This window comes from Pleurodeles waltl, chromosome 5 (assembly GCF_031143425.1).
Source record: "Pleurodeles waltl isolate 20211129_DDA chromosome 5, aPleWal1.hap1.20221129, whole genome shotgun sequence".
NCBI lineage: Eukaryota > Metazoa > Chordata > Amphibia > Caudata > Salamandridae > Pleurodeles > Pleurodeles waltl.
Genome location: NC_090444.1, coordinates 666167112 through 666187192, shown reverse-complemented (window position 1 = coordinate 666187192; position 20081 = coordinate 666167112).

Genomic DNA, 20081 nt, shown 5'->3' with positions numbered 1-20081 from the left:
CTTGAACAGTCATAGCAGATGGGGGGGGGGGGCAGATTGGAGGCATTTAGTTTATAAAGTTCAATTGGCATGCCGTTAGGGCTAACCACTTCACCTGAGTTTAAGTCACATATCGCCCGTATGATTTCCTCTTCGGTAAGTTCCTCTTCCAGGAGAGCCCTGTCTGAGTACGAAAGTAGGTCATCTGAATTTTGCATGCAGGGTGATATGGGCAGGAAGGACCTTCTGCAGAAGACTTGGCTTGGCAATGCGGGGGTAGGTATGCCAGACCACCGGGTGAGATTGTCAGTAGGAGTGAAGAAAGATCTGAGGATGTGGCACTCCTTTCTGGAATAGTTTGACTGTATTCCTTTGGAGAGAGTTGGGGACAAGGTGGAATGGGTCATGCAGGTATTTTCTAACGTTGCTAGGGGTGCGAGTTTTGGGTTATACTGGAATGGGCATTGGTGTGCAGAGCAGTGGCCTCAGGTTTTGAAGAATGACGGGAGAAGCATTGCTTTTCTTGAGTTGTTCTCACTGGTGATGGCATCATTTGGTGCCAAGCCACCATGGAAATGAGGGAATGGCCTCTCAAGATACAGCTGATGCTACATGTGCACCAGTGCTATCAGTATTACAGAAGGAGCTGCACAAGCGTCTGAGGCCCCTTTTGTAATATTAAAGTGTCCCGGGTACACAAAGAAGGTGCACATGCCAGGTGTGCTTTTGGGACAATTTTTGTAGGGCTGTAGCATGATATCATGATGGGATGCTGGACTCAGTGGCAAGAGTTTTTTTATGCACTGAAAATCCTACTCATTGTTTCTGAGCATTAATGTCTGAAAATAAAGCCTTAAATGTGAAAAATACCACGGCAAATTAAGCCACTTTTCACACTGCAGGTGAATAAAAACAGGTGATTGTCTCTCCACTGAGCCAGCTAGCCCACCATGAATTGGCACCTAATTCAGAAGCGCAAGCAACCATTTTCATTTCAACCACTCTAACACCACTGCCATTTCCATGCACATCCTTTGGCCAGGTTCAATGTCAAGAGACCACAATGTGGCCAACGTGAGATTGGCATCTTAACATAAAAAAACACCAGACAAAAAGGAAACAATTACAAACATACCTCCAGAAAGTTTAAGGCTATTCGTTATGTGAACTGTGCTCTCCATGATACAAAAGCTGATCTTCAAGATAAATTCACATAGAAAAATGTAATGTTATCAGCCTTTATAAAGGGACTGCTATCCTTGGATTCAAAACAATTCACAGGCCCTGCATATGGAAATTTACAAAAATTGTAGATTGTTATGAAAATGCTTAAATCTAAATCAGAAGGTTGTGTGCTTCTTGAGAATCTGCCATGTTAAGCCTACATTAGAATGGCAAATGCAACTTTATTAGCTCCTTATTTCAAGTTCGATAAAAAAATGCTGTTTTATGCAAATAAAAAGTACAACCACTGCCTGTGCCATAGAGGCCATAAGCACAGCAATACACAGATGCCTCTGGCACTTCACTGCATCCCAAATTTAACATTTAAAAGGGTGTTGGTAGTTTTTGGATGCCTTGAGTGAAAGACAATGGGAGCTATTGTAAAGTTATCCTCAGATTAAAAACACCCCACTGATTTGGTAGAGGGAGTGTAGAAAAAGAGGTTTCCCCAAAGCGAAACACATTTTCCATGTGGAGAAAAAAAAACAAGAAGAAAAATGTGAATTTGCACAGTATATTCAAATCCTCCTGTGAGGGGGGCTCCACTGCCAATAACTTCATACTCCGGGAATGGGATCCTGGTTGAAATATGACATGAATTTCCAGGAATCTGCATGGACATCTGTGCATGAAGAGAATTTCTATGTGGATTCTTGGACATTGGTGTGAACTCCAAAAATATTAAAACAAAACCAGGGACAAGGAGAAGCCCTGGGGGACTCTACGTTTCACCTGAGTTACTTTGGACCTTAAAGGTCCATTTCACTAGTGTTTTGGCAATCCTGTTTCGATGTGGTTACATAAGCTGCATAGTACACTTTGTAATAATATATCCACTACCCTATGCTCCTTCACATATTACACATTTGGCATTCAATTCATATTTGGAAAATGTGGAAAGGGTATCCTTACATTTAAAAAACATGCACCTTTTACCATACAAGATGTAAGACCAATGTTCAGTTCAGCCCTCCTCCCAGCATGTGTTGGTTCTACCAGTCTTCACCCCTAAAATTAACATACTTGATAAGTATGGAGACAATCTTCTAATCATGCTATTAGTCATAGTTTTCTCCATCCACTCCAGCTATCCAGTTGTATGGAATCTTGCACGTAGCCCATGACACCTTGCAAAAAGCACTGGAATTCCTCAAGGTCCAGCTTCCGTTTCGAGTCCTGACTGACTACTGCAATAAAAAATAAACAATTGTTTCTGTATGCAATGCTTCTGCATGTTTAAGAATTTAGGCCCTGATTTAGAGTTTGGCGGACGAGTTACTCCGTCACAAATGTGACGGATATCCTGTCTGCTGTATTACGATGTCCATAGGACATATTCGAATCATAATATGGCAGCTGGGATATCTGTCATGTTTGTGATAGAGTAATGTCATCCGGAAAACTCTAAACCAGGCCCTTAATGTGTGATGATACATTGTACTTTTGAGATGTAGAATAAAACCCCACGTAGGACAATGCAAGCACTCCATAGAAGGGGGAAGTATACACAAACTAGATAATAGATAATGGCGAGAGGCAAATACACCTCTGGGCAAAGCCAAAGCACAATGTATGTTTACCTTAAAGAATTGGTAACAATAGGCACTGCAGTCTAGCAAGACCTAAAGATGAATGTTCCTCATAGCAACAGCCAGCTAGAAATAGCTACTTTTATAAGCATGTGCATCAGTGTTATTTGCACAGCGACTTATGCTTCTACCAGAAGACACAGCTTCTGCCAGTTACCCGTACCATCATGCACAGCTTGCAGCAGCTATTTTTGCTTATTTGGAGCCTCCATAAGGCAAGGCTGCCAGCAGTCACAGCTTAGATCAGTCAATGTTGCCAGTGTTTGCAGTTTGTTGCTCCTGCCATGTCCCTGCCAGGGACACATGCACTTGCTGAGCTTGAGAATAGCAGAAATATTGACAAAGCAATCCTGCCTGAATCTTCAGCTCATTTGAACTATCATTAGTTAGAGCAAACTCACTTTAAAGGGTCTGGCAAATCATGCACGTCTGAGTGAGTGTGGAAATGTAATTATAAAGCAAACAATGTAATCATCATTACAGTATCTATGAAATTAGCGCAAACAATATTATCATTATTAATATTATTGTTACTGTTATTATTATTATTATTATTGTTAAAACTGTTATTATTATCAGTACTATTTTGGAATGTTGAGAGCTCTAATCGAGTAGCTCAGGGCCATTATTGGCTGGTAAAGCCTCCTTCACCAAAGCTCCCATGTTTGTCTTTCTGTTTCACACTTTTAAATTTAGATCATTCTACCCCAGAGGAAGGAATGTTTTAATAGCACTACAGCCTTTCTGCCTTGGACTATACTCGGTTTTGAAAAACCCTCATCCTCCTGGTAGCCTCTCACTTGTAACTCGTGGCTATAATTCACTTTCTAGGCCTATAGTCACCGTTGCAGCCCTCGGCAGCTGGCTATAGTGCTATGTTATTATGAATATTTTAGTAACTGTTATTTTTGTCATCATCCTTATTAGCATTGATGATTACATAAATTAATATAATTATAGTGTAAATAATACAGTCATAAGACTGCTGACAACATTAAAGATGGTGATGATGATTAATAATTAATATACCAAATGAAATAAGGAACAAAAACTTAAGGCAATAAGAAAAGCAGGTCAGAGAAGAGCAAAGCCCTGTAAAAAGGCATAACAAATGCATAGGTTACACCAGTGGTTCCCAAACTGTGGTCCAGGGAACCCTGGGGGTCAGTGAAGCCACCTCAGGGGATCAATGACTGCATAGAAAATTTAATAATATTAAAAGATTAGATCTCCAGCTTTCAGTAATGACTCATTGGGGGTGGAGGGTGTATTCCAATTGTGATTCACTGGGTGTCCCCGGGTTTCAATACTCACAAAGTGGGGGTCCACAGAAGTCTAAAGGTTGGGAACCACTGGGTGACACTATACATCAGTGACTGCAGCAAGCTATGTCCAAATTTCTTCCCATTGTTCAGTGTCACAGAGGCCTTTTTTTGTAATATCAGTTCAGGTCATGACTGAATCTTGTCATAGATGCATACGTCAATGTGTTTGCTTCTGATTATATTTTTCTATAGGAATTAATTTGTTCAGATCAGACATTCCTGTGCCTTTGTGTCTCTGTGGCATTTTATGAACTAACGTGAAACTGTCTTTCAAAGCTTCAGTTTCATGAGTTGTTGTTTCAAGACTGTTTGGTCTCCTCTTCAACTGACAACCCAACGTAACTGATCATTATTTTTTTCAGGAATTTCTGGTTGTTCATCATATTTTCCCAACTACCTTTCCGAGCACAGCTTTTGTCGTGCATGGTAGTGAGTTGGCTGCAAGGCCTGGCTTGAGAGCAGTCCTTGTGTGCCAACCCCCCCCCCACACACATCCTTCCATCATGCATGGAAGGGGGTTGGGCGAAGGGTCCAGTCATGACTTGTGCCCAAGCCCCCCCCCAAAGGGCAACCAAACCCCCACTGCACATAGTCTCCAGCCATGACTGGTAGAAGGTTGGCCGAAGGCCTGGCCTGTTGTCAGTCCTTGTGCCCAACCCCCTCTGGTGGCCAATGCCCACCATTGTGCCTGATACGACTTCAGTGGAAGGATTGGGGTACCTCACTTGAGTGCTGCATTGTCTCCCGCAGGAGTACAGTGGTATCCCGGGTACAATTGTTCTGTTATTGTGGCCCCACCCACAAGTGCAAGGCAGCCAGGGCATGGCTAGCCTGCCCCCTTATTCTTTATCATAAACGGCAGAATGGATTTACCCCCACGTAATGAAAAGCACACTTTCTGAGTCCAAACTTTCTGTCAAATTTGGTGTAATGTTTTTGTTTCACCTCCTAAAATTACATATGGAAATTAACATGGCAGACAGTCCAAACTTTCTGTCAAATTTGGTGTAATTGTTTTAGTTTCACCTCCTAAAACTACATATGGAAATTAACATGGGAAACAATGCTTTGGGTCTCCAGTAAGAAGCTGGGGTGGATTTCCTTTATGGAGAGTTACATGAAAATTCGTCAAATGGTACCAAAAGTATTAGCAAAACAAACATGTTATTTTAATGAAAACTCTGACTTAATATATATATGTACAAAACAATCACCAATAAGGACTCTAAACTTTATTCTTGGACTTTAGACAAAGCAGACATGGCAAGACAACGCCACGGTTGGTCCACCCTTCATTCATACACCTCCTGGCACCCCCAGCCATATCTAACGACGCATCTTGCAGGCTCTATCCAGCACTCCTTTCTTCAAATCCCTATGGGAGTTTTTCTGTCCAAGGATGTGGTTCCATTGTGGAAGGAAACTTGTCCAGGTCCTTTCTGCCGCCTTTGTGGTTTGTCAACCGAAAGTGTCTTACATTTTTGTGTATTTGCCCTGAGGTCATGCCTATGAGAAAGAAATGGTTATGTCCTTCATTGAAAGCTTTACTAATTAGATAGTGTCGCATAGCTGTGATGGTACTCCTAAATGGGCCTAGAGTCACTACATTTTTATTGCACGTTAAAGAGTTGTTCACTCGATCAGCAGGGAATTGGGAGGGTTTTTACATTTTGTATCCTTTTATTTCTTAAATTGTAGAGGGGTAACTCTAGTATGCATTATGCTCTTCTTCATTAATGGGCTAACATCGGGTATTCCGCAAACTGCACTCCTCCTGGATCTCTTACGCATAGACTGAGAGCCTTCTGACTTTGCACTAAATAACTCTGGCTGATTTTGCTTCCCTCGTCACTTTAGTGACTGGCTAGTGCCGGTTAGCTATGTTTTAACTGGGGATTTCTAACTAGTAATCTGCTCATTAGGAATACTAGTATGAAAGCACAACTTCTCTGTCAGTGGTTTCTGGCTTAACCTCATTAATTTAAGTATATCACACTGGAGTGCCCCATATGTGCATGATATGATAAGCTGCTAGCCCTTTAGTCTAAACATGCATGGGCACCTTGTCTCCTAAATGCTCAGGTGTAGTCTGTTAATACATTGTGTCTAATTATAGATTTGCCTCTTTAGTTAAAGAGGTTAACTTTAATTGAACTTCTATTGTCTATCTACATTTTTATTAATTATAATGTTATAGTGATTATACTGTACAAGTATGGCAATATTTTGATTGTTTTATTTATGTATATGTAATGGTTTTAATTAACTATGCATCAAGAAATGACTTACTTACTATATATACCTTGATGGCAGAAATATGTGGAGTTAAAGATTATAAGTCTACATTTACTTATGTATACTTACCCTTATAATATTCTGGGAGACGCTTTTTTGGAAGCAATATTTTGTCAGGTCGATATTTTAACTTTAGGCATGCAAACATAGCCCAAACTAGATTTGAAGAAACATGAAAATCAAGTTATGATTGTGCAATTTAAAGGCACAATGTTGATAAGACTAGACAAATAAGAACAGGATTTGAAAGAGTGCAAACCACGCAAATTCTTGAGAAACAGATATGATTACAAAACTGGCATAATGTCAAACCTGGCAAAATGACTTGATTGAATCAGAGACATGGTGTGTAAAGACAAAACCATGCAAATCCAAGATAAAGTAACCCCAGAACCCAGCTATGAAATTAGCTCAGATGCAAAAAATGCAGAAGAAGTGAACTCACCTAGTTTAAAGGGTTCAAGTAGATAAGTACCTGGTGCTAAAAGGGAAGAAGACAAACAGACTAAAGCCGAGGAAAATATGGAGACGGTTCAATAAAAGAAGGAGCACAAGTGATTAATCACATAGGAAAGTGAAAAATGCCATAATTGTCATTAATTTGCTGATAAAATACTCAACAAAGAAGAGGAGTGCACTTTATGCTCAGGTCTATCTTTCTGTTCCAGCAGTAAATTTAAATTTGTGCAGGTACGTGTTCACCTTTTTCAGCTCATAAGAAAGGTCATCTTCTTGAAGGCACATACAATCACAGGCAGGAAGGAAGAGGTATCCCCTGTCCCAACAACAAACCTTGCCCTAGACCATACGTTTTTGAGACTTATGATTTATTTGATATGATGATGACCATGCTATGATCCAGATCATGAGTGATAGGGACATCACCACAAATATGCGCAGTAAAACTGTTTTTTAACCTAAAACAAAAACTATGCCCACAGTACATTATGATTCGTTAAATGAATTCCTATGTATTCCATGAACTTAAAATAAAGGAACTCAAATATTTAAGATATCAGGAATTTAGTAGACATGAAAAGAACTTACCATTATTGCAATACGAGACACTGAAGAGACTAGGAAATGATGATACTCTGGCCATCAAGCCATCCTACAAAGGTGGTAATATTGTACTTTGGGCTACATATAAATATTTAACAGAAGCTATGGCAATCGAACGATGCTAAACGGTGTATGAAAATTGATAAACACTAGCATAAGGAATTGACAAACATTGATCATGAAATATTGCTCCTCAGAAGTGCAGGGTCTGCTAGCATATGCGGATTACATGCATTTGAAAACTGAGAACTCTCGTATGTCCACATTTTATCTGTTAGCTTAGGTACACAAGAACATAGAGAATCCCCCCAGGCAAACCCAGAGTATCACCAATAACAGCCTTTATAGATAAAAGATGAATCCATACTGACCTGTTCTTTTTCCATTGGGTGAGACCTTACCTTCATACTTAAGGGATAGTACCGACTTCATGATCAAGATACATGGTGTAGACTGGGTTTCAGATTACATTCTGGTCACCCTTGATGTCAATGTTTTTACACAAGAATCCAACATGCTGATTGACTAAACTCGTGTGACCACTATCTAAGATCTAGACCTTAAGGCCTTTTCGAACTTGCCAGAATGCTAATAGACATAATAATAATGTTCCAAACTGATTTTTGCAAACAACTTGCAGACATGGTGGAACAAATGAGCTGGAAGAATTTTGCCAAGTGACGACTTACAATAGTTTTAACCTGAAATTCACGATGCACTATAACAAACATAACAATGAGTTTTTACATTTGGAATTAGAAGCCAGTGTGAATCATCTAAAGACAGCTCACTATAGGAAACCCACAGCTGGCAATAGTTTTCTTCATGCAGGGAGTTGCCACCCGAAAACTTATCATTTGGTAAACTGATCGGTCTTAAAAGAAACTGTGGCACAGATGACAAATGTATTGAAGTGTAGAAAAGAATGCTCAACATCTTTCGAGGTAAATGCTACGCTTGGAAAGTGGTACAGATAGTAGAGGAAAAGGTCAAGAGCATCTCTAATGAATGATTGACTTTTCAAGACGCAAGAACACATAGAGAGCAGCCAACTAAGCTCACAACATCAGAGAAGACCTCAGTTATATTTATCACCACATATTTCCAGTAAACACACACTATCACTAAGAAATTAAAGAATCACTTCACAGTACTTACAAATGACGGTATGGCAGGGAAACACTTGACTGAACATCCTAGAACATCCCAACACTAGGTTTAGTTAGAACAATAAAAACTTTGATATGGTTGTAAGCAATCATTTCTCTCCACAAATGACAATGACATGGCTGGTGTTCCAAATGGGTTCCAGCCCATTAGTCCACCAGGGTCATTTTGCTCTAGACCCCCTGGTTTTCTGACCATTACTGTGGGTGGTTCTCACTATCTGAGTCTCACTCATAGTAATTTCGTTGTAATTGGATGGAGCATGTTTATCATCCGTGTCTGTATTTTCAGATAAGGCCATCACAGCACAGCTAGAGTAAGGGACACTAGGCTGGTTATATGTGAACATGTGTGCACATGTGTGTGCAGATCCATATGCTGGCTGTGAGTAAGAGACTACCATGTTGTGTGGCCTAGTAGCTGCACACAGGTTACATGCCTGTGGCAGTTTTAAACTACACATTCGACCTGTTAAAATAATCCCTTTTAACAGGCCTAAACCTCCCTTTTAAATAGTAATAAGGCACACAATCTAAGCCTTATCACCAGGGCCACTAGAATTATACAGCAGGGGAAGTGGTAGGCCAAACTATTCAGCAGGATTGAATAAATTATGTGACAAGAAAAGACAAATTATACAGTGTAAAAGAGTCTTCCACTATGCTGCAACACATGCTCCTGCTTTTGTAGTAACTTTTGAACTGTTTGAGCTCGAAACAATTTGTGCTCTTAAAATCTGCAGGTCATGCAACAGATGATGGATTATGTGGAAAATGTGTCAAATCCATAATTATATTAAAATGCTATTGCAAAGTCACATATTTCCAGTGATCCTGCTTATTGACCATGAAGGCAGGGTTCATTATATTTAAAAGTAGGACATGTAGACATTAATGTTGAACATGTCCTTACAGTGAAGTATCACCAAAGGCTATTGTTACATTTGATACATGCTGAATTTGGATTTGTAGCAGTTAGAGAAATCATTCAAGGACACATTTTTATAGTTATATCAATTCCAGTTTAATGGTACAATCACATTTTTTTCTACCAGTTGTGCAAAAGGAAATTTTAAAAATTACCACTGTTCTGCCTAAAACTTGTAAACATTCAGTTGCCAATTGGCAGCTGGATGGCTCCTCTGTGGTGAGATGTGAATTGCTACCAGACACAGGACAAAGGGTTTGGGTGGGGACAGATGCTGACTTTCCCTTGACTGAATGGTCTTGGAGCTGTGCCCAAGATTCAATTACACTTCAAATGGGCCCTCCCTGTCACAAGCAGATGAGCCTAACATCAGGCCTGCCCCCTTCCTCTGTCGCTCTAGCCATCTTGGCTCCACAACCACTCAGAGGGAGAGCTATCCCAGAACTGGTTTGGAGTAACGACAAGGCAGGGTCTTCCCTTTGTCATATCCTCACTACTGGGTAGACACAAGAGCTCTGACTGGAGGAACAAGGGTTCTGCCACATTGGATTGTCCCAGAATGCATGAACATGGGAGGAGGGATGGCGTGGCCTCCTGGGATTGACCAGGGCTGACTGGAATCTAGAACTTTCCTATCACATTTATAAACCCCTGCACAAGGGAGACACAGAGAGCAAGACCCTAGACCTGGATGGCTACGACATACAGCTGGAAGGAGAAGCCACCTGATGCCCTGATACAAGCTTTGCCTCCAGCTGACCCACAGAAGTAGATGAGTCTCTCTAGGGCCTGTGGTGCTGGCTCACGTCTGCCCCCTGAGGACCAGTTGGGGGGGAAATCTGTTCTTTGCTGCCCCACAAGTGCCATGAAAAACAGTAAAATACCTAGGAGGCTCTGGAGTTTGATAGTGTAGGCAGGAGAGTACTCTGCTGGTTGATAGTGGCAGGCTGTGCAAGAAGCTGCCACAAGCAGAAGAGGAGTGCCAGGAGAGGAATGGACTGGTGCAGGGAGCCTATGGATACAGCTCCCAGGACAATGCTTTCTTTGGAAGCCAGAAGGGTTTTAAAAAATGCTACACATGGCTTGCCATCAGGAGCAAAATGAACCCAAGAGCCAGACAATCAGTCCAAGTTATGCACATTGAAAATTGGCCAATTAAACATGCTCAGTGGGCCAACAAGCATGTGGTGTTCCACAACGATTCCAAAGAATCCCAGCCAAGAAGCCCTAAGTGTATTGGGTATGCCTTCAAGTGGGTCCTGGACTCACTGTGCCACTGGAACCATATACCTGGTTGAAGAACCCTAACTAGTGTGAAATCAGTCCTAGGTTGCTTGTGTTCCGGTTCAGGAAGGACCTGGCCTGGCAGTTCGGGCTGGACTGTTCCCATGATGAGCAAGGTTAAGACTGATTTGCAAATGGCTGGATCCAAACTGAGGTGTCATGGTGGGCAAAAAAACGATGGATTGGGATGCGGACCAAGCAATTGCAAGTGGCTGAGATTAATTCAAGTATTCCATCCATCACCTTGTTGTTTTTGCACTAATCTGGGTAGGGCACCACAAACTAGTAATTGCAGTGCTGTGGGGGGCTGTAGGAAGCTCACCTGAGAAATGTATTTATAAAACTTCCTAAAGTTGCTGAGGTCATTGGAGTTACGATTCTTGGACGTGGTTACATTGTTTTCAGGTACCCTCTGAGCTGAAGCCTCTGCAATACAGCTTGAGTGTGTTGGGACCTCTAGTGGTTGTGTTCTGTAGCCATTTTAGTTATAGCTCCATGCACGTTATTTTAACATACTAGGCCTGCTGCTGTACACTTTAACCTAGATGTATTTTATCCTGCTTTGCTTTATTATTGTTACAGTAGCCACTTTTACAGTCTTGTTTTATTTTCTCTCTATCTGACTGTTTTTGCCTAGGCCAGCACTCTGTTCTCAAACAAGACATTCTTGATCACTCTGTGCTTCTTTCAAGGCTACAGCAAGATAGGTTGCTGGTGAACGTGGTATAAGTTTAGTCTCTGACACATCCTTACGTAGGGACATTTTCTTACAACACCAGCTGTTTTATTATAAAAACACTTTCTTGTCCCTTACATGTTAGAGGGAGATTCCAGTCAGAGAACCACGACTGTATGCTGATTGCCAAATGCTTCGCTACAGCTGTTTTGCAGACTTCAGGCCTTTGCTCAGTTATGGGAGATGATGTCTTCCCAGGGGAACCTGAAGGGCAGAATTAGAGCTCAACACGCTGTGCTCTATCATAGCCTAGGTAGGAATTAGTCAGTTGACTCTAGTGACAATATGGTAGCATTATTTTTATCTTTTACTCTCCTTTTCACAATTTTCATCTTGTCATGCTGTATCGTCCTGGTTATTGCAGTCCACGCTTTGCTATCTAAGATGCAGTCACTTTATTAAAGCATTAATGAAATATATACTGCCTCTGTTTGTCATTGTGTATGTGAGACTAATGTAACTGAGAGAAACGGATGAGACCTGAGTGACCGCGGCTTCCCTGAGAGACCAGTTATGTCATGCTCTCGGCTGCCCAATCATCCCTGCCCTCGGGTAGAGATGAGGCACTGCTAGTTAGCCGGAGCAGAACATGGATTGGAGCGACAGGTGTCACCTGCAGTGGGTTAGACTCAGTCTCCCACACCGCAGGCGATTCTGCCACTCGAAGTCCAGTAGTCTCATTAGAATAATGAGAGCCTACGCGATAGTTGGTCCCATGGTTGCATTTTATATCATGTATCTGTGTACAGGTAAGACTATGACAAATTAAATTTCAATTTGCAGTGTTTCATTTAAAATGCGTCTCTGACAATGATTTTTGATGAACAATGCAATGGTATATTCATGATGAATGTCTTTCAAAATGGGTTATTAGTTGAGAGATGTTGAAGCCCCACTCCAGCAACAACCACAATCCTTGTCAGGATGAATATCAAAAGTCACTGATTAACCTGTGCTTAACTCTCTGGTAGCTTGGCACAAAAGCAGTCAGACCAAACTAAGAGGCAGTGTGAGAAGTATTTAGGCAGCATTTAAACAGTAACAAAGCTAAAACACAACACAAGAAAAATCTCAAATCAATTTAGAAAATGGGAGTACATTTTTGTAAATTATACAATACCAGAACAACAAAAATCCAATGAGTAGAACAGGAGACATAGGAGGATTTCACTGCTAAAATATGTAAAACTGAAGGACACATGTCCTACTTTTAAAATACAATGCACCCTCCCCTATGAACTTTTAGGGTCTAAGTTAGGTATGACTTATAAATATTCAAAAGGAAGGTTTAGTCTTGGCAAAAGATTTATTTTGTCAGGTTAAACTGGAATTTTAAAACCCACTGCAGGCTGTTTGGCATGTTTTTCAGTGTTATCTTAGTAGATGGTACAGTGAGTTCTTCTGCCTAGTAATAGTATTTAAATTATTGGCCCTGATTACATGTTATATAATTTACTAGGGACTTGTAGGTAAATTAAATGTACCAATCAGGTAGATGTCAATTGTACTATGTTTTAGGGAGCGAGCACAAACACTTTACCACTGGTTAGCAGAGAAAATGTGCCCAGTCCTAATTCCATAAAAATGGGGGTAACCCTGCAAAAAGGACCAGCTCCAACACGATGTCATTGGTTTTATTAGAATATCTTAATTGTACTTACTGTGATTTTAATGTAGTGGCCCCTTGGCAAAGCTAATAGGCTTGCCTTACATTTTAAGGTGTTGACTCATTGACAAAGCCAGTAGGCGTACCTTATATATCAATGACATGACCAATTGACAGAGCCAAAACGCTTGCTTTAAATTAATGTGGTGACCACTTGACAAAACCAATAGACCTGCTTCATTTAAGGTACACACCTTTATACTGTGAGGTTGTATCTGATACAAGTGGGATGATATTGTGATTATGGGGTTCAAATCCCACTGGGGTCAAATGTAATTCAAGAATGTCATCAAATGTACTGCTATCTGCCTGATATCTATATTTGTACTTTAATGCATAATAGTTAGTAATGTGTGTGTAATAAAGGTACTTTTCATTTTTCAAAGAAAAATCACTGACTGGATAATGATTCATTGAGTGTTATTGTTGTGAGCCAGTGGCTGGAGATTACTAGCCTACACCACTTCCCCTGAGTGGGCCTTGGACTGCTCTGCCTCACTATCCTGAATGAGTTAAGTGCTACACTGGTATACTTGCCTTATAAGGAGATAATAGTGGACCTATAAATCCTGAACAAATAATAACCCAGTTTCATACAGCTGGTCCAGAGGAACAAATAATTTTTCCTTGCTAGAAATTCAAAGCTTGCAAACATAGCCGTAGTGTTACACACTGAACAGAACGTAGAAAACTAAACACATTTTCTGCCTGTTTGACTTTACAGTGTACTTCATTGTGGGCCAATAAAACAAGACGTACGCTGGTTGAACGATTTTGCTGCAAAAACACATTTGTGAATATCTCAGAGTCATTACCAACAGGGACCATATGAACCCAGTAGCTCAGCTCTTTGAACTTCATCACGAGTGAAATTTGACCATAGCTAGATACTTTGGCATTCATAGAATCGTGAGACAACCCAGGGAAGGAGACAGACAACTTGAATTGTGTAGATTTCAATCTAGGTATTTTATCGACCTAGAGTGGTGTGAATCACTTGGGCTAAACAAGAAATAACTTTTTGTCCATTTGCTGACCTCATATGCTACCTCTCTGTTTTTGGAGTTTGCAAGCCAATGTTTGTTTAGGCTTTAAACAAGTTTTTCATTATTCTTTTCGCCTTTAAGCCGTTCAATAAACATAGAAGGTAAGAGCATCCTACGACGGCTTTTAAAAGAACTCTACGAGAATGTGCTCATATGGGCTTTTTTGAGTGTACTGATGTGTTGAACTGCTGGAATTACACTTGTTTCCACTTAATATGAACTAGACACTGTGTTGACATCTACAAGTTAACTGATGGGCCTACTGTGAAAACATATGCAACAGACAAAAAATATCCTTTATGAATGTAATAACATCATATGAAATGTGCTGTGTATAATGAACCCATTAACCTCAGGACATTCAAATTTCAATGTAAAATATGTCAAGATAACAAAAAACATAAATGTTAGGAACAAAGACTAATTACCTAATTATGTTATTTAGGTTTACTGCTCTCACATAATATGTACACATAAACCTAACATGGTGCCATCTGTGATCAATGCTCACTCCTCAAGCCAAAACACATTAGAGGGCCGTATTTATACTTTTTTTAGCGCTGCATTTGCGCCGCTATTTGACGCAAAACGGCGCAAACCTACAAAATACAATGGTATTTTGCAAGTTTGCGCCGTTTTTGCATCAAAAAACGACGCAAATACGGCGCAAAAAAAGTATAAATACGGGCCCTAGGTCTGTAAGACCTTGGATAAAAATTCACAGCAGCTTGATTGGTATGCATGGTTCTTTGCTGCAGGGTAGCTGCTGATTACCGATTGATGTGGGCTACCCGGACCTGCCTCCACACATCACCTCATAAGGGTTGGGGCAGACTGTTAGTAATGAAGAGCTTTTGAATATACATACACGTATGTATAAGAAATATATATATATATATATATATATATATATATATATATGTGTGTGTGTGTGTGTGTGACCCAGTGGCAGTCACCACTAGCTAGTTATAGTTAGGATGAAAAATTGTGGGTGTCCTTGGTGGGCACGGGGCACCCACCCATAAATGGCTGGCTCCTACGAGGGTCGCTGGCCTGTGCTGCGGTGGCCCTTGGGCTCCCCCTGCAGCCCCCAAATAAAAAAAGGATTTGTTGGAGACCTGGGTGGGCATCAGGGGACCCACTTAATAAAAAAATATGCCTGCTCCCACTGGCACTCACTATGTGCACCGGCTGGGGCGATGGCTGGGGCTGCGGTGCCCATGGGCTCTCTCGGAGCCCCAAATAAAATAAAGCTTTTGGGTGTCCCTGGTGGGTCCAGGACACACTCAAACATGTTTTTAAAAATGAATAATAAATGAATGGCCAGTCACTGCTCCATGAAGGAGCCCATATTGCCCTGCAAGGGTTATTCACATTTATTTTGTGGTGTTTCTAAAAGGGGCAATGGCACCACCATGCATTTCATTTTTTTAATGTTGTTGAGTCTCTGCAAAGAGTGTAGCCCCACAGCAACTTTAGAATACCAGCAAGTCTTCTGTGTCATTAAATTCATGACCCAAGGAGAATTAACCGTATTCTTTAAACCATTCCTAGCTGAGCTCTATGCTTTTTAGTTAGACTGCAAGGCCTTCTAGTGTTTGTTTTAATGCCAGCATTTTGTAGGTTGAAAAATGATAGAAAATGACGCAGAGATATGTTGGTTGTATTTAAAAAAAATATATATGTCTCTGAGACTTTCTATTAACATTTTCAGCCCATAAAATGCAATAATTAAAACTAAGTTTAAAAAGACTCACAGACATTTTTTTAATTAAAACTTTATTAAGCATTTTTATATTAATCACTATTATTAAATCTTGAACTATGTGAATTACTGAAGTATACGTTTAAAATATTGGTGATTTGTGGAGAAAAACAATAGATCTGCTTTATATATATTGATATGCTCACCCCTTGATAAAGCCAATAAGCTCACTTTTTTATTTTGGTGTCGTGACTCTTTGACAAAGTCAGTAAGCCTTCCTGAGTGCAACTAAGATCTGCGAGACCAACCGCATGATGCGCATACCAGAAGGCAGTGCGTGGTGTGGGGTAGGCTGCTCGCATGGGGTCGGACGCAGGGCCTGGATGCAGGTTAGGGGTTGGCTTTGTGTGGTTAGAAAATACTACTTTATGTTAAAAAAAAGCCCTAAAGATTTACTGAAAAAGCACAAAGGTTAAAAAGATGTTATTGTTAGGTGAAGATGTCAGTTAAAACATAGTTTAAACAAACAAAACCATTGAAATTGACCAATCATCACTGCAACGTCTGAATTTACATCACTAATGATGTGACTGTGCATGGGGAGGGGTGAGGTACAGTTACCTTAGGGCACTTGTTATAGTTACTTGACTGAAATATAACTGGTGAATTTCCAGTGCTATTGTTCGTTTAAAGAGTACGTTTTAAATTACATTTTCACCTAATTATGACGTTCCTATAACCATTGGATTTTTCAGTGACTTAAATGTGGAATTAGGGATAATAAGTTTACACCTACCTATGTACAGTTACCCTCACAATTTTATGGCAGCCAGTATTTTGGCCACAATGTTTTAGCAGGTCGATATTTTTGTCTTCGATACTGACATCCAATCTTTCAAGTTACTAAGATCAGGAAAATAAACAGGCAATTTTGAGACCTTGGATAAAATTTCTCCATATGAAAAACATATAAAACATAATATTTGGAAGCGTATCAGCTGAACTGAACATGCATGACTCATTTTCCACAGTACTTGGCTTATTACGGCCATCTTAACCACTTTGTGACTAAAAGAAGTGTTTTCACTATCATGAAAAAGGCCATTTCTATGTGTAGGCTAAATGTATACATTCAAATAGCTGTGTTAATTACCCCCCTAAGTACAGACGTTGCTCTAGGAAGGAACCTATGGGAGGCACCTAAACAAATTACATCACTGTTTAAAATTATACACCTGACTTTCACAAACACATGAAACATCAATAATCGCATGACACGTTTGCGTAATGACAACCCTATGAACAATGCTAAAGTGGGTAAGTTGGAAAACGCAAATATTATATACTCCCAGTGTCTATTGAGGCCCTCCGTCCTACGTGAATGAAATCTGTGGCTTTCTTGCAGGTTAGTAGTGTCAGTAGTACCAGTAACTAATTCTTCAGCCTTTCATGATAACATGTTAAAGCTGCAGAGGTTATAGTGTGCCCTTCAAAGACATCTAGAACCGTTCCACCTTGACCTCTAAAAGCTTATTGACCCTTTCTGTGCCTGTGAAGCGCCTACTGACACATTTAAATAACATGCATGAACTCCATGTCATTATCTCTTGCTCCAGTTGTCTTCATAATTATGCTTCTGCTGCAGCTTAAAGACACACGTCTGACTAGAGAAAGGGAGATCTCAGATCTAAAATCTACCTCTTTCTTGCTTAAAGGCACAACATTTTGACAATCTCTGATTATAACCCTACAACCCACCGAACTTCCATAAAAGCTATTATGCCTGGGCAAGTAGGTATGACTAAGTAAATACAACAGACACAGCGATCAACTAAAATCCCATAGAAAATAATAATGTGAGTATAGGTGTCAAGCCTCGGCTCTCCATCTGCAGGTGGCCTCCAAAACACTTTGCAGTGTGTGTTGGCCCTGTTGAAGACACGCATCCAAACATATCACTGAGTTCCCAGTGAAAAACACTAATGAACTCTGCATCTAACGCTAAGTTACATATGGTCAATCTGCATCAAATCATCTTTTACAATGGACCACTTAGACTTTCACAACTCTTTACTAAACTTCTTTGCCATCACAGAGACTTGGATTGGCCCTAAAGAGTCAGCTACATCTACAGCCTTCCACAGTAACCTTGCCTCTTTTTCACACACACCCTTAATCAAGTTACAAGACGGAGGAGTGGGCATCCTCCTCAAGCTACTCAGAACCATTTCCATTCCCACCTAGCCACTCTTCCATCCTTTGAGTACCATTGTACATTAGTTATCTAAGCTTCAGAGCAAACACTATAACAATGTATTGACGTCCAACATAATCAATCACTTCATTTATGCACTTGATATAAACTTTAACTCAATTATCACCTCTACACAATAATCCTTCTAGCTGACTTCCATCTGATAGTCATTACCCTGTGGCTATATGGCCTTTCTCACACCTTTTCTCTGACTAATTATTAATTAACTCTCACATGACTGCAGAGGTGGTTTCCTTTTTAGGGCTGAGGGGCTGCGCCCCTCTGAAATTCCTACACATTCATATACAAATATTAAATAGATTGATTTGATCATATCTCTAAACAAATTGATGGATTTAAGCCAGGGCTGTCTGTCCCAGACTGCTTACCCCACCTCGCTTTGAAGCATGAGATGGAAGCCAGGCAGTAAATCAACTTTCTGCACTGTGACACATGATGCAGGGCTGACTGCTCTAAAGCCCTTCATCTGCATTGTGGTCTATGGCAGTATCCACCATAGGCCAGTGAGGCTTTTAGCATCATGATTTTGGGCGTCAGAGTCTTCATCCCTGCCTGACAGCACCCTCTGTCATTAACAGGCATTGATCCCACCCTCTCCTTATTCATCATGCAGTAGGAGTGGATACAAGCACGTGTGATTTAGGCTCTTGTCTTTGGTAATGGTAAGTGTTATAATGCTCATCTTGTGTTATTTTTATTGTACTGAGGCCCCTTGTCACACTAATCTCCCCCATGTGACACTCCAGGCTCTGGCTGCATATCGCTGGCTCCTTTAGAAGTGGAGCTGCTGAATTTGTTCCTCGTGAAAATGTTTACAAAAGTTGAGCAGGCTTCTTGCTCCCTTGCAGAATGGATCCATGGGGCAGATTTATACTTTTTCACGCAAAACTGCGTTAGCCAGTAAAGAAAGGAGCCATGCCCACCACCCCAATGGCCATGCCCAGGGGACAAATGTCCCCTGGGCATGGCCACTCGGGCCAGTGCCATGCAGGGGGCCCCAAGTCAGAGCCCCTGAGCGGGGTAGAATAAAAAAAATATATATACTTACCATGACTTACCTGGGATGGGTCCCCCATCCTTAGGTGTCCTGCTAGTGTGGGTGGGGGTGTCCCTGAGGCCAAGGAAAGGCACCTGTGGGCACTTTCCATGGTCTCTGACCATGGAAATCTGCCTACAGGTCCCCTTACGCCTGCCCATACCCAGCGTTAAATAACGGCTCACGCAGGCTTAGCATCATTATTTAAGGCCCCCATCCCCCGTGCTGGATTTCTGCATGGGGGGATAAATATGGCGCCAAGGCCATATCGTCCTTTTCTGGATGGGAACGGCTACCTTGCACCTCATTGATGCAAGGTAGGTGTTCACGTCCAGAAAACTATGTTAACTCCATAACTTTGGCATTAGACGTGTCTAGCGTCAAAGTATAAATATGGAGTTAGGTTTTCGCTGAATTAGCGTAAAACAAATGACACTAATTCAGCGCAAACCAAGTATAAATATGGGACCAAATATCTGAGCTAAGCGCAAGGGGAGAAATACATGCTTACAGTAAAGGTAGTTATCTTCTAGATGGCGTTAAAACAGGCCCTATGTTCATGCCCTTAACATTAATGAAACAAACATTGATTGATAGGCGAACAATAAATGTTAAAATGTGTGTAATGTGTGTCAGCCATTTAGTTCCACTTATTACACTTGTTTTACTTAATGTTCCATTCCCCAAGAGAGTTAGCTGTTTCATCATGCTGTGTTTCTGTGCATTGTATTACTCCTTCTTAGTGTATACTTTGACTTGTGCCAG